At 48.3% G+C, this 24,918-nt stretch overlaps 1 protein-coding gene across 5 annotated transcripts in view; it reads left to right on the top strand.

Annotated features, from left to right (window-relative positions):
• Positions 1-24,918, top strand: part of DIS3L2 (DIS3 like 3'-5' exoribonuclease 2) — a 376,911-nt gene that overhangs the window by 311,749 nt on the left and 40,244 nt on the right. The window lies entirely within an intron of this gene.

Raw genomic sequence — 24,918 nt, 5'->3', positions numbered from 1 at the left:
CCTGGAAAGGGAGATGCTCAGGCTTGTTGGAGACCTGATTTGCCGGCGTGGCAAGGTGGGCAAGGCACCAAGCCCCTCCACCTGCCTTTTGCAAAGAGTCCTTCTGGGGTGAGCTAACATCAGCCGCCATCCACCCTTCCCCCATGGTGAGATGGAAATGATCTGTATACCATGGTGGGATCCCCAGCCTAATTCTCCCTCTGTGAATTCTGATCAGAGCCTGCTTTTGCTTTTAATGGAAATGATTTCCACAAGACAGAGTTTTGTATTAGTTGCTGCTGGGCTGTCTGAGAAAAGAACTCACATCACAGCTGGGGTTGAGATTGTGCCCAGATGATTCAAACTTAAGTCCCTAGCATTTCCAGGGGGCAGTGAAGTGAGACAAAGGGCTCTCACCCTGACAAGGTGGTATATAAGAAACTTCTGGGGGTCGAGCGGGGCAGTGGCCAGTGCCTCCGTCCTCTCTGTGGTGCGAGCCTTTCAGGTAAAGTGGCTTTGACAGACGGGACAGGTTTGGCTCCTCCAGGGCCCTGCCTTTTGGGTAATTGTTCTCATGATTAGGAAGCTCCTGGACTCTCCCCTTTCTATTCACAGGACACTCTGCACGTCCTCGTCCTGCCCCCATGTCACACCCAACGTCACTTGAATGTGAGCCAAACAGCTACGTAAGAGACATGGAATCCTTTGACGTTAGTAAAACCTGCACTGGGGAAAAGGAACCCTTGCAGCTGATGCTTAGATTTCAACCATGACTGCCTCTTGGGGCAGGCCCAGTTGATTCCGATTTGCCTGGTTCTGCAAGCCGGGGGCTCTGCCGCTGTTCTGTCAGCTGTCTGTCCTGAACTCCGCTGCCGGACTGAGTTCCCCCAAATGCTGCTTTCACCTGTCACTCAAGAACCTGCAGTCTCCTTAAGTAGATTTCATGGATAGTGAGATTTCCATTAATATTCTGGGATGAGATACAGGATTGCAAGGTTTTATTTTGCCAAACAAGAGCATTTTCTTTTTTTTTTTTTTTTTTTTTTTGCGGTACGCGGGCCTCTCACTGTTGTGGCATCTCCCGTTGCAGAGCACAGGCTCCGGAGGCGCGGGCTCAGCGGCCATGGCTCATGGGCCCAGCCGCTCCACGGCATATGGGATCTTCCCGGACCGGGGCACGAACCCGTGTCCCCTGCATCGGCAGGTGGACTCTCAACCACTGCGCCACCAGGGAAGCCCAAGAGCGTTTTCTTTAAAAGCCAGTTACCATCTACTTCCTCCACGATTTTATAAATGAAAACATTTTAGCACCAAAACAAAGGAAGACTTAACTTCACCGTTCAGGGCAGTCTCACGTTGACTTGGTTGAGCTTTGTGGAAAACCTTTTTCTCATTTTGTTGATCTCAGACCAGCGTTTGCGAGCTGCTGGATTGTTCCATTGGATCCAAATGCCCCCTGGCTTTGGAGGCCCTCGGTGGTTTGGACGGTATTTGGTGTTCCCCATTTCCCACCCACCCGTCTCCTGTACTCACTCGTCCTTCCCTGCCTTCTCATGGCCTGGGCCTCCACTTCGCTCCCCCCAGCAGGCCCCCCACTTCTTCCAGAAGCCGCTTCCGACAGGCTGCCTCCTTCTCCACGTATCTCCTATCGGTGCCTGATGCAGTACTGCCTGGGTTTTCATTCGCATCATTCTGTGGTTCTGTCTCTTTACTCCCTTCCCTCCCTCCCTGCCTGTGTTCTTGAGTGTCAGCTGTGTAGAAGGCAGATACTTCGCTGCAACCTCTTTCTCACTCATAAATCTGCGGTGTTGGTACAGAAGCGGCATGCTACAAGCTGCTCCTAGCACTCAGAATGTCTCCACAGTCAATGGGTGCTCAAGGACACTGTGCCCATAGATCTTGAAGATGTGGCCCTGTTTGTTATTACTCAGGAAATTCCCACCTTTTTAAAGAATGGTATTATTATAACACAGTTGTTTGTTTTGTACTTCTTTCATTCCCATTTTAAATGGCACGTGACAGACATTTTTAACTAAAGAGAATTTAAGAGCCTTAAAAGTATTTTATAACTTTAGAACGAACATCCCTTTTGACTGATTTTTTAATTTCTCACATTTAAAATAAATACCTACTAGGCACAGAGTACTGTGCTAGGTATTGGGACAAAGAGATTAGAACATGGTCCCAGCCCTCAGAGTAGCTTAATGTCTCATGGACAGAATACAGACACAAAGAGAGCAAGCGGGTGCACAGGAAACGTTGAGTTTGGGCTGAGTGTGGAAGTGGCTGCTTTGGTATTTTACCTGGGGACACTAGCTATGATTTGAAGGGGCCACGTTAAAAGTCAATGAGAAACAAGGTCGTTCTGTTTTTAAAAGTCTTCTCCTAAAAAAAAAAAAAAAAAAAAAAAAAAAAAAAGTCTTCTCCTGTACAAAATAGCAATTAACAATTTGCTGTAAGAAAACACTACAGATACTGAAAGCAAATTAGAAAGTATTTAATTGCCCTTGAATTTTGAACACACCACACCCCCCCACCCCGGGGCGGTGGTGGGGCGGGGGGGGGGGGGGGGGGGGGGGGGGGGAGGTAAAAGAAATGTGCCAGAGTGGGAGGAAATGAGTGCAGACCTGAAGGACAACACTCAGGGAGGGGATCCCAGCAGGTTTCTTAATCTGCTTGTCAGCATTAAATTGGCAGTCCCCTAAATAAGAAAGTTTGCTAATGAATAAGTCTACTGACTTTGAAGTACATTTGCACTGGGAACTGTTTCTGACCTCTGAGAATGCCAACCTGATTTGCTATGAGTTTTGCTCTGGGAATTACAAGGAGCTCTCCCTTCATTCTCCTGTCCTCCACCCCAGCCAGGTCCTGGGACTTAGCTTTTCCTGCAAGCTTCTGTCCAGCCAAGCTTGCAGTCTTGCTTGCCTCCCCGGCTGGCCTGCAGGAGCACACTTCTGAGCTCAGAGGGGAGCAGAGCTCTGCCTGAGCTTCTCCCTGCCCTCCGCCCGCCTGGCTGTCTGGCTTCCAGGCCTGGATTCCTGACTCCTTGTTGCCGAGGACTCCTTCTTGGTCCCTGTGGAGATCTGTCCTGTTTACCCAGAGGCCTAGCTCGGAACTCGTTTGGGGTACATGCTTCTGCTCCAGACTCTGCCCCAGGCCCAGACTCAGCTCTCCTGTGGCCACCAGCTTCAAGTCAGTGACAAGACAGTGTAGAGCTTGTGAGCATGGGCCTGGGACAGGCCGCCTGGGCTCCGATCCTGACTCTTTTGCTTTAACTTTTCTGTGCCTCCGTTTCCTAAGATAATCATGAGTGAAATGAGGTAACATGTTTCAGAGGTAACAGTCGGTAAAAGGGAGATGATACTAGTAACTGTGCCATGGGGATGCCCCTGACATGTAACACCAACTGGATGTTAACCGTGTGCCCAGATGCCGAGAAAGGCCCTGTTTCTGTCCTCACAAAAGCGCCACCTCTAACGGGGAAGAACCCAGGAAGGGCTACAGTACAGGCCACCAGCAGCGATGGCCTGGAAAGACCTCACCTCATTTGGGATCCGTCCGGTGGGTCTGGGTGGAGGGGAAGGATTTGAAGTGGAGGCCTTGGGGTGAGGAAGGCTGGGCCCCTACTGCTTGGCAGCGGCGGGTGAGGGGCGGTCTGGTCTGGTTAGGTGTGTGGAGGGAGCACCGCGGTAAGTGACGAGACTGGGAGTGTCTTGAAGCACTCAGCAGTTGGTGCCGGAGTCACGGGGAGAGCAGGCAACCTCTGTGAGCAAGGAAGGGAAGGAAGTAGAGTCGCGCATCACACTCCACGTCACTCAAATAAGAGACACAAAGCATTCCCTTTGAACAGACATACCACAGTTTACATAACCCTTCCTAATGTGGCCACCGTTAGGTGGCTTTCAGTTTTTGTTATTATAAATAACACTGCAATTAATATTCTTATGCATTCTTAATCAAAATTGGTTTGGACTGTTTCCTCAGGAATACATTCTTAGAAGGACCGCATTAAAGGGAATAACTATTTTTCTGCGATACTTTCTCTTTTTTATTAACTTTTATTGTTGTATTATAAAAGTAATACACATTTGGGACTTCCCAGGTGGTCCAGTGGTTAAGACTTTGCCTTCCAATGCAGGGGGTACGGGTTCGATCCCTGGTCGGGGAGCTAAGATCCCACATGCCTCGGGGCCAGAAAACCAAAACATAAAACAGGAGCAACATTGTAACAAACTCGATAAAGACTTTTTACAAAATGGTCCACATCAGGGCTTCCATGGTGGTGCAGTGGTTAAGAATCCGCCTGCCAATGCAGGGGACATGGGTTCGAGCCCTGGTCCGGGAAGATCCCATGTGCCGCAGAGCAGCTAAACCCGTGCGCCACATCTACCGAGCCTGCGCTCTACAGCCCACGAGCCACAACTGCTGAAGCCCGTGTGCCACAACTACTGAAGCCCGTGCGCCTAGAGCCCGTGCTCCGCAACAAGAGAAGCCACCTCAATGAGAAGCCTGTGCACTGCAACAAAGAGTAGCCCTTGCTCGTCGCAGCCAGAGAAAGCCTGAGCGCAGCAACGAAGACCCAACACAGCCAAAAATAAATAAATAAAATAAATAAATTTTTTAAAAAATGGTCCACATCAAAAAATCTTAAAATAAAAAAAGTAATACAAGTTTGTGTTATGAAAATTTTAAATTAACAAGTAAGCCCAAAATAGCCATCAGTTACCCATCACCTAGTAATAACATTTTTCTAGGTATCCTAAAGCATGTACATTTTTTAGAGCTTTTGAGACAAGCTGCAGGATAATTTTCCAGAAAGGTTAGACTAATTTAGGCTTTCCCCAGCAGGGAACAATAGTGCATTGTCACTGCCTCTCACCAAATTGAGAGTCTGGGGGTTCCATTTAATCTTTGTTAATATGGTAGGTTGGAAATGGTGTTTTGTTATTGTGTCGGCTTGCATTTGTTTTACTGCTTGTGGGTTCGATCAACTCTTGAGTCGTTTCTTTGCCATTTCTGAGAAAGGGAGAAACTTCCTTCTGTGGTCACTAGAGTCTCCTGACACCTTAAGCCCTAGACCCACCAGCCACATTTTTAGGCAGAATTACTTTTTTTCCCAACTAAGGTATAACTTACATACAGTAAACTTCACTCCTTTTAGCATACGGTTCTGCAAGCTACACATACCACACTCAAAGCATAGAACAGTTCCATCGCCCCAGAAAATTCCTGCACACCCCTTTGTAGTCAACCCCTCTCCCCTACCCTCAGCCCGTGGCAACCCTCCTGTTTTCTGTCCCTGTAGTTTTACCTTTTCCAGAATGTCAGGTAAGTGGAATCAGACAGCTGGTAGCTTTTGAGTCTAGCTTCTTTGACTTAGCATCGTGCACTTGAGGTTCACCCCTGTGTTTTGTGTGTATCAGTGTTCATTCCTTTTGTTTGCAGAGTATAAGTGTATACATGGTATAGATGTTCCACAGTTCATTTGCCCATTTGTCAGTTGAAGGATATTTGGGCTGTTTCCAGTTTGGGGCGATTATGAATAATGCTGCCATAACATTTGCCTACAGGGTTTTTTTTTGTTTCTTTGGGTTTTTTTAGGGAATTCCCCCATCTTATTTTTTTTTTAATTTATTTAATTAATTTATTTTATTTTTGGCTGCATTGGGTCTTCGTTGTTGCACGCGGGCTTTCTCTAGTTGCAGAGAGCAAGGGCTGCTCTTCATTGCGGTACACGGGCTTCACATTGCGACGGCCCCTCTTGTTGAGGAGCACAGGCTCTAGGTGCGTGGGCTTCTGTAGTTGTGGCATGCGGGCTCAGTAGTTGTGGCTCGCAGGCTCTAGAACACAGGCTCAGTAGTTGTGGCGCACGGGCTTAGTTGCTCTGCGGCATATGGGATCTTCCCAGACCAGGGCTTGATCCCGTGTCCCCTGCATTGGCAGGCGGATTCTTAACCACTGCGCCACCAGGGAAGCCCTGCCTACAGGGTTTTGTGTGATGGTTGTTTTCATTTCACTTGGGTAAATACCTAGAAAAGGTTGGGTCCTATGACAAGTGTCTATTTAACTTCATAGAAAATTACCAGACTGTTTTCCAGAGTGGCTCTACCACTCACCAGCAATGTACAATAGTTCCAGTTTCTTTACCTGCTTACCAGCACTTGGTATTATCAGGGTTTTTTGTTTGTTTGTATGTTTTAGCCATGCTAATAGGTGTGTAGTGGTGTTTCATTGTGGTTTTAATTTGCATTTCCCTAATGACTAATGATGTTGAGCGTCTTTTTCATGTGCATATTTTCTGTCTGCATATCTTTTTTGGTGATGTGTCTCTTCATATCTTTTGCCCATTTCTTAATTGGGTTTTTGGTTTCTTATTACTGAGTTTTGAGATTTCTTTTTATATTTTAGATATAAATCCTCTATCAGATTTGTGATTTGCAAATATTTTCTCCCTGTCTTTGGCTTGTCTTTTCGTTCTCTCTGGCTTATTTTTTTATACTCTTTTGAAGAGCAAAAGTTTTACATTTTGGTAAAGTCTAATTTATTGAATTTTTTTTATGGATTGTGCTTTGGGTGTCACATCTAGGAAATTTTTGACTAACCCAAGGTCACGAAGATTTTTTCCTATGTTTTCTTCTGGCAGTTTTATAGTTTTAAGATTTACATTTAGGTTCTCCACTTATTTCCTAGCTCCAGAAGCTTCTTTTAGAAAACAGTTCCATTAAAGAGACATACACCTGAGTAGATTTGGTATGGAGTCAGTCCTAGGAGCCTGCGCAGGCATGGTGCCCTCCAGGAACCATCTGGAAAGGAGGTGTGGGCATCAGAAGCCGCCCAGGAGTGGCTTTTAAACAGATAGTAGGCTTCTCTGGCTTAAGACTTGGCATAAAAGTGAAGATTGTATCCTTTAAAGGAGGGTGAGGATGGTAAGAGAAAAACCTCTAAACTTTCTAGATAAATCCTTCTGACTGCTGCACAAAGTCAGGACGGTGACTGATGCCAAGCCCAGGACTTTGTCGATTACATGCAAACACCCATGTCGGTGACTCACCCAAGCATGCTTTAATCTCATAACCAAGAGGCTTTCAAAAATTATAGTCAACAAGGCAACTTGCTAGTTGTGACTGCCATTGGAATTGGGTTTTCCTCAGAACAGCTGGAGTGTAATGTGGTGGGAAGAAAGCCTGATGTGGGTGAAGGGCCAAGGATTGCTTGCCTGGGAAGGATGTGCAGCTAACGTTTGATAGAAATCTGTGAAATGACCGACCTCAGCCAAGCTAAGTAGAGGCCTGCCATCTTTCATCCATGGGAAAATACACTGCAGCAGAAGTATTCAGAAAACAGCATTGACTCTCCGCTTTGTGTCAGTCATTGCAAGACACAGACGGTCCAGAGCATGCTCCGTGCCGGGCTGATAGGAGCCGAGAGAAGACTCCTGTTCTAGTGAAGGAGAGCACTTGAGAGCAGGTTGGAAATGACTTCTCCAAGGATGTTCCAGACAGAGCAGCGCAAGGGTTTGGTGTGTTCTGGGATTTGCAGGCCTTTGGCATGGCTGTGTCACAGGAAGGGCTCACAGAGGCAGTGGGAGATGTTATTAGAAGTGGAACCAGGGCCAATCTTGGAGGACCTTGTTTGCTCTGCCCTGAGATATGAGTGTTTTCTTGAATTCAAATTGGTACCATTGAAGCATTTTACATATGGAAGTGATGGGCTAGGACTTTCTTTTTAGAAAGATCTCTCTGGAGGCTCTGTGGAGAATGAATTAGAAGGGGCCAATTAGTGGTCATCTAGGTGAGATGGCTAACCTGAAGTCATACAGCTGACAGGAAGCCACAGGTGAGAAAGACACTGAGGAGGTAGAATCAGGGCCCAAAAAGGGAGGGGGTGGGCACATGGATGGACACTCCTGGGTTTCTGACTGGGCAGCGGGGCAGCTGTGGTGCCACCCAGGAGAGTCCCCCACCCCCCCACCACCCCCCGCATCGCAGGAGGAAGAGTAGGCATCAGCTGGGGACCCTGTGAGCTGGAGGTCCCTGGCACCATCCTGTTAAAGGCCGCAAGGCGGCCGGCCTCGGGAGTCTGGTGCGCCTCTGCTACCGCACCACAGATTCTCCCTCCACTCAGGTACACACGTGTTCCTGGAGGCATCAGAAACACGCGTGCCTTCCAGAGTACAGTAAGCAGGACTAGAGACACGCTGTAAAGGCTAGTGAGAGAGGCGGCGTGAGCGCACACGTGGATTGAAGAGCAGCACATGGCACAGCACGGAAGCCTCTGTCCCCCGCCCCCATGAGCCAGGTTGCCAGACAGGGCTTCGCTTGGGCACGGGGCTGGAGGAGAGCAGCCATCGTCAGCTCTCGGCCTCCCCCCACCCCCTTACCTTCTCCTCTCTCTTCCCAGACAAGCTCTGCTCATTTGTTTTTTTTTTTTTTTAAAAAGAGTGAATTCACTCCCAGTCCTTTTGAAACCCAACATGTCAGTGATAGATGAGGCAGTATTCTTTAACTTCAGAGGAGAAAAAGTGAGTGAGTGAATGCGAGCCCGGGGAGTTGAAGAGTCCAAGGGAACAGGAGACACATGGGGTGACCCCGCCGTCAGGAGGAGCGCCCTCAATCCCACCCCTGCTGGTGCTGTGCAAAGGCACAGACAATGCTACTTTCAATAAATCATGAAGGCTCCTGAATACCCATTTTTGTCTGTTTTCAATGGACCTTGGGCATATTGCTTAAGATATGGCCAGCCATTTGTGCTGTGTTCCCAGCTACTCAAAGGCTCGAAGTCAAGTGCTCTCTCGACTATATAATGGAGTCTTTGCATAGGGGATTTTGGGGGAGATTTTTTCAGATTTCCATAGCTAGTCATAGTAAAGGTGACCTCGTGGGTAGTGGGGGCCATTGTCACCCTTCAAACATCCATCCTTTGAGTGATGCTGAGCTTTGTGGGGTATCCATGCAGCACCTAATTCGATCACACATCTGACCCCTGCCTCTTTTTGGCACTGTCCCCTTCTCTGTGCTCACTGGGCTCCTGGAGGCCTCTGCACAAACCCTGGCTGTCCTCTAGACGCATTCTATGCTAAACAGAGCTCTTGACTGTTTTTCCCGCTCTCGGAATTCTAGGCCCCCTAGTGAATCTGGCCTGGGGACTGGCTGCTTGTTCTCATGATGGTGTGCTCATGAAGATGCCTGTTGGAAGCGCCTTTTAAAAGTCCCTGGGTTGTTTCCACAGTGGAGTCTTGGAAAGCAAAGAGAAGAATAACCTGGGGTCATTTAAGGGCTGGCTGGTCATTTCCTTAATCGTCTGTGACCGTTAAGAGCCTGATTTTCTATAAAGAAGCACAGAGGCTTCCTTGGCTTGTTATTAATAATAACAAACAGCTAGAATTTATTGAGCACCTGCCATTTGCCAAGTGCTTTCACATGTTACCTCATTTAATCCTTAAACCTTATACCCATTTTTACAGATGAGGAAACTGAGACTTGAGGTTAAATAACTTGTCAAAAGTCACATAGCTAGAAATGGCAGAACTAGGATAGAAACATTCCTTATTCTGCTTAATTTTTATCTTTCTCTTGTTTTATATTCTGCGAATCTGAACAAATGGATCAAGTCCTACTCTTAGGATGACTTTGAAGAGCTATGTTGAAATACTGTGTAATTCCATTTATATAACATTCTTAAAATGACGGAATGATGGAGCTGGAGAACAGAGTTGTGGTTGCTAGGAGTTGAGGCCTGGTGGGGGGAGAGGGAGGTGGCCCAAGGGGGATCTTGGTGGTGAAGGGACAGTTCTATAGCCAGGTTGCTGTGGCAGTTACACGAATCTACACATGTAACCAAATGACATAGAACCAGACACACATAACATGCCAGTGTGTTTCCTGGGTTTGATGTTGTGTTATAATTATGTAAGATGTCACCTTTGGTGGAAATTGGGTAAAGAATACATGGGCCCTCCCTGTTGTATCTTTGCTATTTCTGTAAATCTATAATCATCTCAAAACAAAAAGTTGGTTGTTTAATTCACCTGAGTGGGACACCAGCATTGTACCTGGAAAAGGCCAGGTCTCAGCTCAGAAGTTGCTTGCTCTCAGAAAGTAGTCCACATCATAAAGCTACAGGTGGCCTAGGAGGAGAACACAACTAGAAGAGGGTCTGGGATTTAGCCTCTGTCAGACGTAACCCGAGGCTCTGTTGTCTTATGGGAAAGTACTGAACCGAGAGTCAGGGCCCCTGGGCTCAAGTCCCAGGGCTGCAATTGCGTGACCTGGGGCAAGCTTCCCAACATCTATGAGCCTTCATGTCCCCGGCTGTAAAGTAGGAATGGTAACAGCACCCACCCTATGAGGCTGTTAAGAGACCCACCGGTAGAACACAGAAAGATTTACTGTGCTTACTCATTTTTGTTACCATCATCAATGTGATTTTATCTGTTCCAAAGTTGTACCCTCTGCTCTGTAGTCGGACCAATCTTGCACATATTCACAGAACAGCACGTATTTATTCTTACTTCTCTGGTTTGGGTCATTTATTCTTTCAACAATTCTTTCTTTTTTGTTTTTTTAATATTTCTTTCTTTATTTGGCTGTATCGGGTCTTAGTTGTAGGATCTTCGTTGCGGCACGCGGGATATTTCATCGTGGCGTGCGGGCTCTAGAGCGCGCGGGCTCAGTAGTTGCGGTGCGCGGGCTCTCTAGTTATGGCACGTGGGCTTTAGAGCGGGTGGGCTTAGTTGCCCTGTGGCACGTGGGATCTTAGTTCCCCGACCAGGGATCAAACCCACGTCTCCTGCATTGCAAGGCGGATTCTTAACCACTGGACCACCAGGGAAGTCCCTCAACAATTATTTCTTAAGTGCCTACTTTGTCGAACACTCTTGGAGATACAGTGATGGATGTGACCCGTGTGGTCTGTGCCCAAAGAGAGCTAAAGTCTTGTTTTTTCCTGTTACGTGGAATCTCCTATCTGTGTCTTTCAAATCCTTGCTGTCCTTCCAGACTCACAGGCCTCATCTATTCCATGCAGGCCACTCTACCAGCTACTTCTCTGAGCTCCGACAGCGCTGGAGTCAGTGTGACTTAACCATCTCTGCTAGCCTAGACCGTCCTTTTCCCCTGTGCCTCCCGGGGTGCCCGGCATGGTGCTGAGCACCAGAGGGGGCGTGTTTAGCAAGCGCTTGCCCGTAAAATTATAAAGTTCATGGCCAGAAGGAGCCCAAGACAGTATCTCTTCCGAGGCTTTCACCTCACAGATGATGTCAGGGACAGAGGCCCTTGGCCTACATAACGGAAGCTGGCTCTCCGGTCCCCAGCACTTTATCAGTAGGATATTAATAGATCCTATATTAATCTTAGTTTTTGTTGTTGTTGCTTTGTTTTGATTTTATTCCTGCTATCCAGTATTTTGACTAGCTGACTGACGTTTCTTCTTTTGCAAACCCTGAGGTAAGAAGCCCTTGGCTGTAGCTCAGCTCTTCCCACTACCTGTGTGACTGAGTCATATCAACCAGAGGGCAGGTTCGTTGAAATGGAAAACCAGAGCCAGTCCACATCTTTCTCCCACTTGCTCTCAGTTGAGTGGGCTTACCTGCCACCTCCAGCCTGCCGGCAGGACCCTGCCTCTGGGAGGCCCACCCAGGCGTCTGTCTCCTCCAGTCCGGCTTCTCCACCTGAAGCTGGGCGGGCGGTCTGCGCAGCCTCTCGCTAGGGCGACTTGCCTTAAATTCCAGTTGTTCTTCCGTCAGACCATTGCCAATGAGCCCTGAGAGACTGACTCTCTGAACCCCAGTTGCTGTCCTACGCCTGCTGGAATCTAGAGGAGAGAAGAAAATTGTTGGAGCCCCCGGCTTCCAGCTTGGTGCCCTCTTTATAGATGAAGAAATAGCAAGTGTGGCCCAGTGAGAAGTGCACAGACTGTAGTTAGATGGGTTTGGGTTCCATTTCTAGGTCTGCCAGGTGTTGATTGCTATATCACCTGACCTTGGTTGGGCAGGCAATTTACCTAACCTCTCTGCACGTCAGTTCCCTCACCTTTAAAATGGCAGCAATAGTACCTGTGCATGTGAAGTTCTTGGTGCTGTGTCTGGTTGAATATGGAACCTCGTATTTCTGCGGCTTACTGCAGGCCCCTACATCACCTAGAAGTTCTTTTTTAATAAAGGCTCGTGGGGCTCAGAAACAGTAATCGATTGGGATTTCTCTATTGGAGTTTACAATCTCGGACGGTATGATAGTTAAACAAACAGACAGCTGGAGACTTGTTTCAACTTGAGAATAAATGAGAAGAATCAGACCACGATAGAAGCAGTTTTCCCACATCCGGACTGTCAGAAGCCAGCCCTCTGCCATGCTCTAGCAGGCCTCTGCGGCCTCTTCCTTTCCCAAGCGGAGATTAACAGACAAGTTGTTGCCAGTGCAGAGGCGCTGGGCAGCCTCCATGTTGAGGCACATCTGCCAACCTGGCAGGGCCTTGGAGGCTTTTCTGTTGAGGAGTGAGCCTCACGTAGGGGCACCACGGCCTCCCTGCCTGCCGCTTTAGTGGGAAGCAGCCCAGGAGAGCTGGTCACCTGGGAATACAGTAGGGCTGCCCGGCCACCAAGCCGCCGCAAGTGCCGGCAGGGCCGCTGAAGAAGACGGGACACTTTGAAGCTTGTGTCCTCCTGCGGAGTGCTCTCCTGCTGTGTGTCCTTCACAGAGAGAAGTGGCTTCCCAAATATTGCTCCAGTTAAGAAGTTGAACCCTATTAATGTGGAAATTCCTTGGGTTTTAGAGTGATCACATCTGGGACTGTTGAGTCCCACCCAGTCAGCTTGTTCCAGTGCATCCTCTTTTAAATTTGATCTCAACTCATTATAAGAAATAACCCTAAGCTTTATGACATCAGGAACACTTATCAAGTGTTTGCCATCGTCAGGTATTGTTATAATGTGTTTTCTTTCCCCTCATTTAATTTTCACAACCATATGAACTAGGTACCATTATTGTCCCCATTTTACAGAGGAGGAAACTGAGGTACAAATAGGTAAGGTAACTTGCCAGGGGTCATGTAGCTCATAGGAAGTAAAGCCAGGTTTCAAAACCAGCCTGAAGTGTCCACACCCTTTACTTCTCTACAGTGTTGCTTGTTGTTTATAGGTACACCCACTCGAAAGCGAAATGAGCTTATTTCTGGTATAGTAAGACCTGTGTCCCAGGCAGGAGGGTCGCAGCAAAGCTTGAGCTCTTTAGAGTGCTAGAAAGAAAACTTGTCCAGTGCTGTGGGCAGTTATTCTAGAGGATCCCCAAGGTCACTGTGAGAGCCTCTGACTGTCCCCTGAATTCCAGCCCAGAGCCCCTAGAAAGATTATACAAAGGTTGGAGAGAAAACAGATTTCTGCTTAATGAAAATGTTCCCCTAAGATTATTGTGAAACTTATTTTTTTAACATTTAACATTATGTCTAGTTTCTTAAATGATTTTCAACTATGCGAATTATCCAAGGATTCTCTATTACCAAAGCTGATGTTTCAGTTAGCAAGGCATAGAAAGTCTGTTCATTTTCCTTCTTGCTGGATCCCAGCCCTTTCTAATATTCTCTACTAACCTCTTTAATTTTTTTGATCTTTGCATTTCATCTTAGCTGTAAGCTTCTTTCTGTATTTTCTTTAAAGTTCACAACACCCATATGTTCTTTGGTCTTTACCATAGTTAGAATGGTACCTATTAGACTGATATATTGTTCAAAAAGAGAAAGGCTCTTTAAGACACTAGTAATTGTCTTGGATGAGAGTAGGAACCTCCAGTAACCCCAGGTGGGCCTCCTAGGTGTCCCTTCCAGATTGTTCTGAGCAACCCAGGAAGCGTCAGGTCAACAGGCACTTTGTGACTGGATGGCTGTGGCCAGTGATCTTGTGCCAGGAGGTGCTGCTAAGCCCACTGCTGCAGCTTGAGGGCTGGTTGCAGGAGGAGGACAGTAGGGCAGACTGGCTGCCCCAGGACCAGAAGGGACCTTAGGATGTTGTCCTGGAATATGTTGTTCAGACATTTGGCCTCATCTGGGAGGAAGGAAGCACAGTGGGCATGGAATCAAGTCATGAACTTCGACAGTCGCTCTTGGCTGCGTAACACAGCTTTATGCAGGGGAATACTTCACTGCTACCTCTTTCTCATTAAAAGAGGTGAGCGCTGGTCCTCCGAAAATCTTCAGAGCTTTTCTTCTGACAGGTATAGCAGGGACTTATTATGGAGGCTTTCTTCCAGTAAACCTAGAAAGTATCTCACATTCATCTGTAAAATAAACCACAAGGATGACCACAGAGGAACTCAGCTCCATTTTACAGGTGGGAAGGCTAAGGTCATCAGAACCCCACACCATCCCGGAGTCTGGGGAAGAACAGAGACAAGGCCAGAGCTGCTGGCTCCCAGCTTGGGGTTATATAACTCCTTCAACTCCTCAAGTCCCTGGAAACTGAGGCCAATTCCCTGGAAGATCATTCTGTTCTCTCCTGTTTTTTCAAGACTAGAGCCAGCTTGATCACTGGCTCTGAGGCATGTATGAGAATGACCCGTTTTCTTTCTTCCATGAACTGAATGCCTACTGTCATGATCATTGTTGAATCAAGTTGTATTCGAACTTGCCTGGCTCTCATATTTTTATGTATGTTTGGCTTATATTTTGAAGAACTTTATTTTATTTATGTATACTCTCATCTGTTTCCAAAAAGGATTTGAGAAGACTTGCAACAAGGAAATAAACAGTAAAATGAATACAGTAGAAAGAAAGACAGAAAATCAGAGCCAAGGAAAAGAGGCAGAAGTAATAGGACATCTGTAAGAGAGCATAATTCCTGTGACTGGGCGTCATATTATCTGACTTCAGTATCAGAAATGCAGAAATAGCTTCCTGCTTTGTGGGGAAGAGACAGATTTCATAAGGTTATTTCTTATAACAAATCTCACTGAAAGTCAAGGGATACTTTTCCTAGCACTAAAAGCAGTTTCTCACATGAGGCTTGATAGTGGGGGCATTAAGTGTTATAGTGGACACATTTTTACATTTGTGGCCAATGAAGAAGGAGGTATTATAAGGCTATTTCTTAAACTCAGGTGAAAGTTGAAGGATAAAACACAGCTTGAGGAAGGCAAGTAAGCTAGTGAACAAGCTCGTGTCATCTACAGGTGTCACTTCCCTGTAGCCTAACTTGACTCAAGGACAAAGCTTAGACCACCTGCCTGAATGAGCAGATAGCCTGTCACTTAGACTGCTTCTGACACATTTCCCTGGTGTCCGCTGTGTGTGTGATGGAAACTATGTAGCAGAGGTGCTGAAGTGGGAGGCTCTGGCAGGTGGACATTCTCCACGGTTTGGGGCAGGACCACAAGCTTTAGAAAGTAGGTGGCTAGGCTGCAAAACTGATATATTCTAAATGCCAGGAGACCCAGACAATCTCTCTGTACGATGCACAGCCACCTCCATGCATGTGGAGGGGCCATATGCAGTTCCCACAGTCAACATGGGCACTTCCCTGCGGAAGCAGCTTTGGGCAGTTCCAGTCCCTGAAGAGTGGTTGGCCTGAGCCCTAGAGCTCTGAGCAGAGATGGCTCTGGTCTGGTAATGTCCCAACAGAAGTCACCCTCTTTGGCTGTGAAAATCCTCAAAAATGCTCCTGCTGTGAGTGGGTCGAGCACGTCGGTTGCAGCATCCCTCTGCATACGACACGTGCAGACCTGTTCACCGTGCTTTGTGTTCCCCGTTGCCATATTTCTCAGGAATTTGCAGGGTAAAAATGTGGCCCAGTGACCAGGGAAAGCCTGATCAGGAAAGCTGGGGCAAGGGAACGCCTGTTCTGCTAACACAGGTGCTGGGAAGGGGAATGAGCTCTTCTGTGCTGGTCTCACCCAGCGCTAAAAGCAGAGGTGCTGCGGAGTCATGGCCCACAGAGCTCTACTGCCCCGGCCTTGCTGGTGAGCCATGAAGTAACCCTCAGACAGGCGGGCAGGAGGAGTCAGGGCTCTTCTCTCCCGGGACTGGCTTGCTGACTGAGGCAAACCCAGTATGAACCAACCAGGTTGGCCTCTGTGACTCCTGACTAAAGAGCAGCCTTCTCTATGGATTGACTGTAGCTCCGGAGACAGGCGGCTTTTCTTCTGAGCAAGTGAAACTTCAGCATGGAAGAATCCTTGACCTGTCATTTTTAACCTTAATGAGGATAGAACGAGCCTCTGGAACAAGGTGCAATGGAGTCAGGAGAAGTGGCTTTAAGTGAAAACACAGCTGTGGGGTTTACAGACGGCGCTGCAGGGAGGCGTCATCCAGTGGGAGCGGCCAGCCTCGCTATAGACTTTCCAACACTAATGAATCGGGAACTCCATGCTGAACAGGATTTAGTTTGATGGGTCCCTGTGCCAGCAGATGGATGTATTTTTCTTGAAAGACCAAGGTGCCAGAAATCTCCATGATTACGTTACTGGAGCGAGGCTCTTTTTTGTGGTTTGTGCAGTTGAGCGTCAGGACTGCAGGATTCTCTTGCACTTTCTCACTCTTATTTTTTCCAGGTCAGAACCAGAGCTTGGGGTGGGGAGGAAAATCCTGCTGAATGAGCAAGTTCTTTCTTAAAAAGCTTTCTCCAAGTCCAAAAAGACTTCAGTGGACTTAGGAGAAAGAAACTTAATACATTGCCGTAGAGTCACTGTGAACCAAGCGAAAGCCAAGTCCACAGCATCTTTGTCTTATAAAAGAAAGCAGAGAGGAGATGGGAAAAAAAATAATGCTTAGGAAATCCAAACCAAACAACGAAAACTAAAGAAGAGAAACTAAAGATCACCTCAGAGAATGTGAAGATTTCCTTCTAATAAGATTTTTCAATTGCAAAACCAAGGCTCAGGTAGAGGTAACTTTTCCTCTTCTTTTTAAGTATGCCGTAAATGGCATACCTCAGATGTTTGAACTATGATGGGGTTTGCCACTTTCAGCTTAAGGAAGAGTTGGACACCCTGCAAGACCAGTGGACTGTGAGGGGAAGAGTCGGCCATGCAGAGGCTGGAGGCTTCCCAGTCTGGTCTTTGACCTGCATTTGAACCTTGGTCCTAATAGCTAGCAGATTGAAGCAAGCTCACTGGCCTCCCGGAGAACCCATGTTGGTTTGAACTGGAGCAATGCTGGCCACAGAACCAGCACTCTGCTTTCACCAGCTACCTCTCTCATTACTCCCCTGTGAGAGGAGCTCGGTGCTGGGCCGTGGAGCTTGCCCCTGTTTGGTCACGGAGCAGCCTGCAGAGAGGGGACCCACTCTTTTATGCCCGGCCTGCAAGTGCCGTCCAGCCCCTGGCCAGAAAGGGAGCCGGTTGCCTGCCAGAGGTCATCTTGGAGCTGTTGTGGACGAGACAGGCAATTGCTAAACTTCTTAACACATCTCTTACCCTACCAAAGGCCAGCGTTTACCTCCCCTACCATCTCTTACCCTACCAAAGGCCAGCGTTTACCTCCCCTACCATCTCTTACCCTACCAAAGGCCAGCGTTTACCTACCCTACCATCTCTTACCCTACCAAAGGCCAGCGTTTTCAGAAGCACCAAAGGCTCTGAGCTGGTATTACTCAGCTGATGGAGTTTAGTACCAAGTGGCCTGTGTGTGTGTTCTCCAGGAATGTGGCTGTTTGGGAAAGCCAGCCGCACACCTGAGCAGATGAGGGACCAATCTGCTCATTAGCCCAGGGGCACATCTAGCAAGCCACCCCTCAGCCACCTTTCCTGTCCCGTCCCGTTACTCTTTCTCAGTTATTCTTACGAATGTAATCTGGCCCGTTGGCTTCACTGGGCTGGGGTAGAGTAAGGTCATGCTTCCTTTATGGTTACAGTAAGTGACTCTATGGAACCCTCTGCTGCCTAGCCTGGGGCGTTCATTCCTCCCCTTAGGTTCACCTAAAGGCTCTTCCTCAAGCAACGTCTGAGAACCCTGAGGAAGCCTTCGTTAGTCCTGAATCGGTCGTTCTTACCGCTCACCTGTTGTCACCAGCTGGGAGGATGGCCCCGTGGCCTCCCTTGCCTCCCTCTCCTGCCCTAGACCCGGAGGGGCTGCAGGAGGACCTTTTGCAGAGCTACCAACCCCCGTAGGGCCTCTACCCCCACGTTCCCACAGCCCGTGGGGAAGGACTGCGGCCCGTTCCACTCACGCAGGCTCCGTCAGCTCGCCCACGGTGCCGGTTTCCCTGAGGCAGGAGGGCTCCCAGCAGGAGTCTCACGCTCCAGCTGCCCAGGGCCTACCCTCCTCTGTGGCCTGGCCTGAGCCCCTGAAAGCAGAAGGCTCTTCTCTTTCCTGCTTGAGAGAGATTGGCTTGTCCTTTGTCCAGAGGAAAGGCTTGTCTCTAACTAGACCCATTTAAAGGCCTCCTTCCTCTGCTGCAAGAGGCTGACAGAGCAGCCTTGTCACTGCCTCGTGGGCCCTTTGCTGCCTTCCCTCCTTACCCAGTACCAGGGATGTTGTGCGGTTGGAAACTGTCCTCCCAGGGAAGAGGTTGACTCATAGCAGGCTCTTCTGCTTGACAATGGCAGCTGCCTCTGGAAAGGGAAAGCCGGACCTCATGAAATCTCGGAGTAGCTGTCATCCTTGCAGGCCAGCGTTCCAAGCTGAGCCACTCTGTGGATGGACCCCTGCAGACCTTGATTAGAGCCCACACTGGCACAGATGGCAGCCTGTAGGCCTGCCCGTTTCCTTGCCACGCTAGGCTCATGGGACGTATTCAGTAAGTACTGTTGAGTGAAGGACCGGGTGCCTCTTCATAGGCACTGGCAAGATGGGAGCCTCTGGGCACCGAGAGGATTTGAGCCACTGCTTGTAGTCTGGTGGCACAGCGACTGAGGGGTGGCACACGTGCGGCAGAATCTCTCTACAGAGCTGAGAGTGATTACAAACTCGGATGAAAGTGGGTGACTAGGAGCTTGCAGGGGAGCATGATTCTGTGTCTGTAAAATTTTTTTTTAATTATTTATTTCTGGCTACGTTGTGCCTTCGGTGCTGCGCGCGGGCTTTCTCTAGTTGCGGCGAGCGGGGGCTCCTCTTCGTTGCGGTGCGCGGGCTTCTCATTGCAGTGGCTTCTCTTGTTGCGGAGCACGGGCTCTAGGCGCACGGGCTTCAGTAGTTGTGGCACGTGGGCTCAGTAGTTGTGGCTCACGGACTCTAGAGCACAGGCTCAGTAGTTATGGCACATGGGCTTAGTTGCACCACGGCATGTGGGATCTTCCTGGACCAGGGCTCGAACCCGTGTCCCCTGCTTTGGCAGGCGATTCTTGACCACTGTGCCACCGGGGAAGTCCCTGTGTCTGTAAATTAAATGACTGGAGCAGTTAGTCGCTGACAGGTAAACGAGATGCTCCAAATCTCTACTCTGCAGTTCAGCCCAGCGACATGCTTTGGGCACCTGCTGTGGACAGAGATAAGGGCACTGAGTGCCCAGGGTACCTGGCGAAGCTACCCATCCCGAACCCTCGGACTCACTGGGGAGAGCGGCCCTGCCTCCAGTTACCAGAGGAGGGAATAATAGAAGGTCCAGTTTTACAGAGAGAATCTCAAAGGATGTGTGGGATCTTGCTGGGACAGACAGGAAGGGCTCCCCTGGAAGCAGTCGTGGCACAAGGAGGGGCCCAGAGGTAGGAGAGTGTGCACGGCTTGGTCCAGCCTCATGCGGTGAGCTGTGCAGTTGTAGAAGGAACGCACAGAGCTTTGCGGCAGGATGACGCCAGGGCGCTCTTCCCTGTCTGGCAGACTCGTGTTTCTCCTTCAAGACGCCCGTCTTCTGCCCTGGGGCCCTTCCGGGTTGGCATACCCTCCTCGGCACTTGCCACCCCACCAGTCCCTTGGTCACAGTCCATATTTGTTCACGTGGGCAACCAACCCCCAGAGGGCCTGGATCGTGTTTAATTCATGAATATATTTCCGCCATATAGACAGCAGGAAGCCATCAAGGTCCTTACAGATGGAAGTGTCATCAGGCTTGTGTTTAGAAGGATGGCTCCGCTGTGTTATGGAGAGTGGATTAGAGAGAGCAGAGCCAGGGCAGTGGAGTGTGTCGGTGTCCTCGAGAGAAATAATGAGCAAATCACAAAGAGCGGCCGAGGCCCGGAAGGCTGGCAGAGACCGGGCACAGCTCCATCGGGGCCCTGGCTCTGCTTTTCTCTGAGTCTTCTGAGTCTGCTTCCTGTGTGAGTTGGCTTCATTCTCAGGCTGGTAGCAAGCAAGTTGCAGCAGTTCTGGCCCTCGTGCCCGGAAGCACCCAGCAAACACTGGCCTCCATTGGATCACATGACCATTCCTGAAGCAGTGCCTAGGGCCAGGAAATGCCGTGCACTGGCTGGCTTGGGTTCCTGATCAGTTACTGAAAGGTGCATGAGGTTACCTTAGAACGGCCAGGTCCAGCCCCGGAGATTGGATCTGCTTCCCCTTGAATCCCCTGGCCTGGGGTGGGAGGGCGTATAGCTGAATGAAACTAGAATACCATTAGGAAGGAGGAAATGACTGCTAGACATGCACTTACGTCTGCTCTAGGGACCAGCTGGACCGATTCATTCATGTATTAAACCGTGCACATAGTAGGCGCCTACTCTCACACCCATACATACCTACACACCTGCAGGGACACGCTTTGTGGACTGGTTTATCTGGGCAACAGCATCTCATCCTCCTGAATGAATATCAGACCTCTCATGGAGGACCCCATGCCCCACCCCAACCTCTGACTCTCCGTTTCTCGACTTCTCCTTGCATCTTGTGATTGACCGTTCCATCTCCAAGATCAGACATGGCCTTCTCTCTGACCACAGCCTCCAGTGCCCCCCACTTCCTCACCCAGTGACTCCCACAAACCCTCTCCTTGACCTCATGGACACCTCGGAGGCCAGTATAGGCCAGTGGTTAGCAACATGGACTGCACTTCAGTTCTGCCACTTACTTGCTAATTTACTTAAACTACTCTGCAGTGTAAGGATAGGAGCCAAGCTCGCAGGGTTGTTGGGAGGATTAAATAAAGTCACACGTGAAAGGTGCCTAGGACAGAGGACGTACTCAAAGAATATTAACTCCATACAAGACCTCCTTCACCCAGACTCTTCTGTTTTCTTCCAGTCAGTCCCTTCCATCTGTATTTCCTGCCTATTTCCCCATAGACTCCCTGATCCATCTGTTGCCAGTATTATACCTCTACTCCCTTGATCCCTCAAACCTATTCTTCCCTCAGACCTTTCTGGCAAATGCTCAGCTCCACACCCACCTAACTTTCTTCATTCCAGCATCTAGGTTGCTAGAAAAAAAATCATCTGGACAGATGGTTGCTACGGTGACCTCAGATCCTGTGGCCTCAGCTAGACCCGTAATGCCCCCTGGCAACCCTTATGCTCGTCTCCGGTCAGCTGCTTTTCCTGTTCTCCAGAGAAGCAATTTCAAACTTTCATCATATTCCTCCAACTTCCGTTCCTTCCCTCACCAAACCCTCCATTCCTTGCAGGTAATTTGGCCTCCTAGTTCTTAGAAAAGAACAATAATCAGGCTGGCACATTCCAAACCACCACCATGCCCGCATACCCCCCCCCCCCACCAAATCCATAGATAGATCTTCAGCCCCACCCCGCCTTCCCTACCGCTGCAGTGAGAAAGGGTCTTCGCTTGCATGTCGGATTCCACCCCCTCCTGTCATCTCAGGCATCTGTCTCCTGTGTCTTCAACCCCTCCCTCTATATTTCCTCCTTCTATCAGCATTTAAACAAGTCTCTGTCATCTTACAGTCCACTCTCCTTCAATCCCGCATCCTGGTAGCCAGTCCCATTCCGTTCCATTCACCTTGGCTCTTCCCAGCCACTCTCCAGTTTGCTGAGTTAACACCCATGATCCCCACTTCCTCACGCTCTGCTCATTTGTCAGCCCGTCACGCCCTGACCTCTGCTCCCACCGCTGTCCTGAGGGTTCTCGTTGCTAAATCCAGCGGATTCTTGGTTCAGATGCTCGTTCCTCTCGTTCCTCTCTTACTTGACCTCTTAGAAGGATTTGACGCCGCTGAGTGCTCCCTCCTTACGACGTGTTCCCACCTTGGCTCCTGTAACGTCATAACTTAGAACACCATGGCTACCCCTTCTCAGTGTCTGTGTCCAGCTCTTAAATGTAGCTGTTCTATCGAAAACCTCATTTTCACTCAACATACTCTCTCAGGACCATCTCATCCGCTCCAGTGGCTTCAGTTGCCATCTGTCTTCGCATCCAAAGTTTCCCAGACCTGTACCTCCAGGTTACGGTCTTGCTTATAAAATTCAGAATTGTTTACACAGCTGCCTACTGGTCACCTCCACTAAGATACCTTTTGGGCACCTTAAAATCAGCACTCCTGGCCCTGCCATTCCTCCTTATCACGGGAAGCATCTACGTGGCTCTCCAAGGCAGAAACCCTTAGACATTCATTGTCTTTGGCTCCTCTCTCTTTTGCAGACTTTATTATCTCCGGGCCATCACCAAGTCCAAAATTCTGGTAAGGTGGCAAGAACACAGGTTCTGGTTGAAATTCCAGTTCTAATTGTGGTTTGAACAAATTACTTCACCTTTTTCCAACTCAAGTTCCTCACCTATGAAAAGGAAATAGTAATACCGAATTCACATGGCTGTGGTCACGGGGTACTTCTCTGGCGGTCCAGTAGTTAGGACCCCGCACTTTCACTGCCGAGGGCCCGGGTTCGACCTCTGGCCGGGGAACTAAGGTCCCACAAGCTGTGCGGCACGGCCCCAAGAAAACCCAAAAACATAAAAACAAAATAAAACAAACAAAAAACCAAATGGTTGTGGTCAGGATAAAGGAAAGCCTTTACTTGGTAGGCTTTCAATAAATATGAGGGCTCTTCTGTCCCATTTCCTCTCTCCCCATCTCCATCACCACCTCTGCTTACTCACCTTATTGTTGAATTGGTGTACATATAGTTTCTTGACCTTGAGAATCCCCCAGGAGTGAAGTTTCCCATAATTCCTACATGACTAAGGACAACAGCCTATATCTCGTCATGCTTCTCATAAAGACTTTGGAAAATGCAAAAAAAGTAAAGCAATCACTGTTGCCATTTTGATATCGTTCCAGTCTTCTGTGCGTTCTTTGTTCTTTTTTTAATGTAGTTTCTTCCTGTTTAATTGAGTACACGTCCTGCTGCTTTTCATCTAATCCAGATACTTTCCCAGGTTAACAAAAGTTCTTCATAAACAGTTTAATGGCTGCCTGCTATTCTGCATGTGACTACAGTATGGTTTATTTAACTATTTTGCTATTGTTGGTTTTTTAGAGTCTTTCCAGTAAATAATACTGAGGTAAACAGTTTTGCAAAAAAAACCCCACTTTTCCTCCTACGTTCATAATAATTTTTCTAAGCCATAAATTCATAACTTGAATCACTGAATTGAAGGATTTGAAAATTTCTAAGCAGTGCAGTCTGAAGTGGACTAAATGAATATAGGCCTTACCTTAACTACAAAGAGGGAAGTAAAGAAAAAAGGGTTGTAATTAACAGATATTTTTAAATAATTGTTTTCTGTTTTACTGAAAGAGGGCTTGGAAGATCCAAGCAGTGCTCTGTGGGGAAAACACGCCTTTGACTTGAAGTTCCTGGGTCCATGATGGTAAAGGAGGGCTTGTTTCTGTTTTTGTATTTTCATCTGGGTCAGTGAGAGGACAGACCATTCCTACAAGCTCGTTTCCCTCTAAGGAGGAGAAAAATCATCCAGCATCTAATGATACAGATCATTAGTTGTGTCAACAGCCTTGCAGTTAAACAAAAAAAAAAAGTTGTAACAATGTATCTTCCTAACGTGCAGTTAATTTTAGTTAACACTTCCCTGGAGATTTTCATTTTTTAATTTAATTTAACTTATTATTAGTTTGTTTGGCCTCGCGGTGCAGCTTGAAGGATCGTAGTTCCCCAACCAGGGATTGAACCCGGGCCACCACAGTGAAAGCACCAAGTCCTAACCACTGGGCCACCAGGGAATTCCGTCCCTGGTGATTTTTAAACCCAGTGAATTTGTAAATCTAGTGAATGGCCCTGCATTTGGAAATGTTAGAGCTGCCATAGCCAACTGGGCTCTAGCAAGACACACACAACTCACTGAGCTCGGGCTTCCCAGCAACACCCGAGCGCTCCCCTCAGAATCCAGAGGGGGTTTTTTTGTTTTTTTTTTTTTTTTTACATCTTTATTGGAGTATAATTGCTTTACACTGGTGTGCTAGTTTCTGCTTTATAAAAAAGTGAGTCAGTTATACATACACATATGTTCCCATATCTCTTCCCTCTTGCGTCTCCCTCCCTCCCACCCTCCCTATCCCACCCCTCCAGGTGGTCACAGAGCACCGAGCTGATCTCCCTGTGCTGTGCGGCTGCTTCCCGCTAGCTATCTCCCTTACGTTTGGTAGTGTATACATGTCCATGCCTCTCTCTCGCTTTGTCACAGCCTACCCTTCCCCCTCCCCATATCCTCAAGTCCATTCTCTAGTAGGTCTGTGTCTTAAATACTGTATGCTAACACATATATATGGAATTTAAGGGGAAAAAAATGTCATGAAGAACCTAGGGGTAAGACAGAATCCAGAGCTTATTACCAGATTCCTTGTTCCTGACCTTCCCTAATCAGGAAAAGCTACTGAGTGCCTCAAAGTTAACATGTCCAGGACTTCCCTGGCGGTCCAGTGATTAGGACGCTCTGCTCCCATTGCAGGGTTGCAGGGGGCACGGGCTCGATCCCTGGTCAGGGAAGATCCCACATGCCTCGTGGCACAGCCAAAAAAATGTTAACATGTCCAGAACCAGACTTTGGACTCTCTACCCATCCCCGCATTCAGTCTTCTCACTCAGCAATGAAACCACCACCTGCCTGGTTGTTTAAATCAAAAACTTGAACCATCCTTGATTTCTTCTTTTCTGTCCTCACCACTCCCCAACACCAAATCCA

Source organism: Phocoena sinus, chromosome 7, assembly GCF_008692025.1.
Source record: "Phocoena sinus isolate mPhoSin1 chromosome 7, mPhoSin1.pri, whole genome shotgun sequence".
NCBI classification, from domain to species: Eukaryota; Metazoa; Chordata; class Mammalia; order Artiodactyla; family Phocoenidae; genus Phocoena; species Phocoena sinus.
The sequence above is the reverse complement of the archived record's forward strand: the minus strand, read 5'-3'. Positions and strand labels throughout refer to the sequence as shown.